Raw genomic sequence first — 4,048 nt, 5'->3', positions numbered from 1 at the left:
AAGGCTCCCGTCTCCCCTATGGTGGCAATAGCTTGCTTGATTGATTGCTTGCTTGCTTGCTTGCTTGCTAGCTTGCTTGCTTATTTATTTATTTATTTATTTATTTATTTATTTATTTATTATTATAAGGCTCCCGTCTCCCCTATGGTGGCAATAGCTTGCTTGATTGATTGCTTGCTTGCTTGCTAGCTTGCTTGCTTATTTATTTATTTATTTATTTATTTATTTATTTATTTATTTATTTATTTATTTATTTATTTATTTATTTATTTTAAGGTCTCTAGGACATCACAGAACTGTATGCTTGTTTAACATGCCCAAATAATGAGTTCTTGGCATCTGTAAATCCAGAAGCAATTTTCTGATGAGCAGTGAACTGTTTTAATGGAACAAAAACTACACCACGTTTCAGAACTGTAGAACACTTGAGACTTCTATATCCCTCTCCTCCTGCCAGCTTTATGCCAAATTAATTGAAAACCAGGGTTTTGGAGCAGAATTACGTCTCAGTACAATTGGTTGCTTCAAAAATTCCTTCCTACATAAATGCCCACTTCTGCACTTTTCTACACCTGCTTTGAGATGCAGGGCGGGTGCGGGGAGGTGTGGGTCCCTTCCTGCACTTACCTGGCTTTTTCTGATTCTGCTTCTGCTGGATTTTACATTTAGAAAAGGCTTAACTTCTTACCCCAGCATCTGTGACATTCTGCAGCTCTTTGGGAAAGGACTAATTTAAAATGGAATTAGCATTTATGGAACTAATATTTGACTCTTCAGATAGAGCCACTCAGCAAGGCCAGTTGCCCGGGGAGCTGGAAGGGGACCAGGTGGGAGACTCTGCACAAGACCCTGTGCCCCTCTCTCTCTGCTGTCACTCACTTTTATCTACTCTGCTCTCTCAGGCAAACATACACGAGTACCCTGCCAGATTTGAAAGCTGAGGCCTATGCAGATGAGGTCTCTAAGCACTTGAAGCCATTTCCAAGTTTCAAACTTGATTTCTGATATACAGCTCACTACATTCCATTGCATCCATCCCACCACTGGGGCATGATCAGAAACTCCATTGTAGGGTCCTAACTAGAATCCATAAGCCTAGAGATGCAGGAGGTGATGATGTGGTGTGTGTGTGTGTGTGTGTTATGTGTGTGTGTGAAAGAGAGAGAGAGATTATACAGGTAGAATTCAAATGAATGCTACATGAATCATCCTCATATATTTGGGGCACTTCTTGTGTTAGGCACTGGTGACAAAAATATGAAAAGATACAGTTCTAGTCTCTATTACAATGAGTGATATAATTAGCATAGTGAGGTGGCATTTAAGTGCAGTGGGAGTCTAGAGGAGACTTAGGAGACAGGCTTCACAGAGGAGTTGGAGTTTTGAGGTGGGTTCTGGAAGATGAGACAATTTGGCCAGGCAAACAAGCTGGGGAAGGTGCTCTAGGCAGAGCGAAAAGCACGTGCGGGGGAAGCTGGGGACACACAGTGTGCTCTGGGAGCTCCAAGTGCCTGAAGTGTGAGCAGAGGAATGCAGAAAGAAGAGGAAAGTGAGGAGTTAGCTGGGGCTTCCGTCACGAAGGCCTTCTATGCCATGCTTTGTAGTTTTTGTTTTATACTCTAGGCAATGGGAAACTACTGAAAAATTTCAGGCTAGGGAAAAGACATGGCTAGACGAACTGAGCACCAACTCTGAGGCATATGTGCTAAAAATAATCTACATCAGAGGGAAGTAGGATTCTGTCCTCATCATTGGAAAAAAAATAATAAAGCTCTTACCTCAGCTTTGGGTAGAAATCATTGCATTTTCTTCCGGAAATACAGCTTCATCTTCTCCTTTGTGGTTTTTGTGCTGGTGCTTTCTTAATCTGGTCTTGCAAGCAAAGCTCCCCAGCTGGCTCCCGTCCTGCACGCTGTCCCGGGCAGGCTCACAGGCTGGTGATGGATGAACTCCCCCCTGGCGCCTCTGACCTCTGCCTCGCCACCCTCCCAAATGGGCAGCGCCGGCTGTCTCAAGTGAACCGTCATGCATGGAGATTCCTGAGCTCCCACGGGCGCAGACCACTTCACTCTAAATCACTTTGTCAGAAGCACCAAGAGGCTGCTACTTAGTGGAACATTAGATACAGTTTTAGTATTTTGAGCTTTGACCTGCATAGATGGTGATTACTCTGAAGTTGTGTGATCACTCTTTTGAGCACTCTTTTGCTCTTTCTTGTTTATTTCTCCCTTTTTCTCCTCTGTGGTTTTCTTCTATTTCCTTCACTTTTCCAAAATTTTTAGGTCGCATGGACCTACTTGGAGTAAGTGGACCTTTCTACTTATTAAGATTTTTTTCTCCTCATGAAGATTAAGTGTGGTGATAAAAGATGGACAGTCCACCCAGCCCTGGTCTACTGAACAGGGTGAACCATGTGTTGGGGGATGTGTGGTTGTTGGAAAGCATCTAACACGTTCCCACGTGTCCTGCTCGATCCACACCCAAGGGCATTCAGGATTTCTTCTGGCAGTTTGGGTGTAAGGTTCTTGATGGCACTGGTGGAAAGAAAGAACCTGGAGGAAGAAGAGCTGCTGAGAACAGGGGGCGGGGGCAATGGCAGAGGAGAGCAAGTATGTGGGAGAAAGAAGGAAGGACAGGTGAGAACTAAGGAGTCACAATCTAGGAGTGGAAAGGAAAAGGGAGAAAAAATTGGGACCAAGTACACCATGTCAGAAGGAAGGGTCTTGGGGCCGGCCCAGTGGCGCACTGCTACAATGCGCCGCTTGGGAGTGCGGCGGCGCTCCCACCAAGGGTTCGGATCCCACGTACAGACCGGCGGCTCACTGGCTGAGCGAGCTGCGGGCGCAACACCGAGGGTTGCGATCCCGTTGCCGGTCCCGGTCCAGACCGGCGGCTCACTGGCTGAGCGAGCTGCGGGCGCAACACCGAGGGTTGCGATCCCGTTGCCGGTCCCGGTCCAGACCGGCGGCTCACTGGCTGAGCGAGCTGCGGGCGCAACACCGAGGGTTGCGATCCCGTTGCCGGTCCCGGTCCGGTACAGGCGCAACACTGAGGGTTGCGATCTGTTGCCGGTCACGAAAAAAGACAAAAAGGAAAAAAAAAAAAGAAGAAGGAAGGGTCTTGAAAGGACAAGACAAAATACGGTTTTCATAGTATACACTTTGGCATGCAAAATTTCCCTGTGGAGAGTAGTACAGAACATGTGTAAGGAGCTAGGTGTCTGCTGACAACTTTTAATCCTAATTGCCAGGAAATCAGTTGCAAAGACCTCCTTGGAAGTTCCGAGAGGGCAGGAATGGGGTGCTGTTTGCCTCACTCTTTCTCCCTCACTAGCCACGTCCTGTGGGACCCAATATTGGCTGAAGGTGAGCAGCAGTGATTGCTCCTGGCCATTTTGGTTCACCAGGCAGTACGGTGGGGTTGTTACACAGTTTCACGGGAATGGAAGAATATTCTCCACACCCTGGCACCGGTCCTTGCAGCTACGTTCCCTAAACAGTGGAGCAACTTAAAATAGCCATCCATCTGTCTGTTTTTATTTATAACAGTTTTTGTTTTTAATTCACACCTCGGACATAGAGTCCGTCTTCTGATGGACCATCAGCCCAGTGCAGCTAGGCCAACACTGAGGAGGGTGCATTCCAGGAAAAGCGCCAGACAGGGAAAGCTCCATGTCAACAGTGGAAAGTGTGTTGGCTACTCTGGGATATTCCACCCACAAGTAATTGCTGTGGTATTTTTTAACTGTCTCTGTTGGGATACAGGCAGGACTGATACTCAGCTAGGAAGAACTATGGAGTATCCCTTTTGATTGATCAGTGCCAGAGCATTTGTCAAATATTTGGAATATCACTTCTGGATGTGGGGTTAGGGCTGAAAATGTACACAATTCCATATTCTCCTTTTGGTTGAGTTGTATTTGGGATATGGGATATTTTAATGTCTGAATTAGACCACAGCCCTCAGTGGGGAAGGAGGTCACGCCCCACCCACCCACACGCTTTTCCCCAGCCCCACCGCTTACCAGACTCAAGCCCAGAAGAGAGCA

Source organism: Galeopterus variegatus, unplaced genomic scaffold, assembly GCF_000696425.1.
Source record: "Galeopterus variegatus unplaced genomic scaffold, G_variegatus-3.0.2 Scaffold1225, whole genome shotgun sequence".
Classification (NCBI taxonomy): domain Eukaryota; kingdom Metazoa; phylum Chordata; class Mammalia; order Dermoptera; family Cynocephalidae; genus Galeopterus; species Galeopterus variegatus.
The sequence above is the reverse complement of the archived record's forward strand: the minus strand, read 5'-3'. Positions refer to the sequence as shown.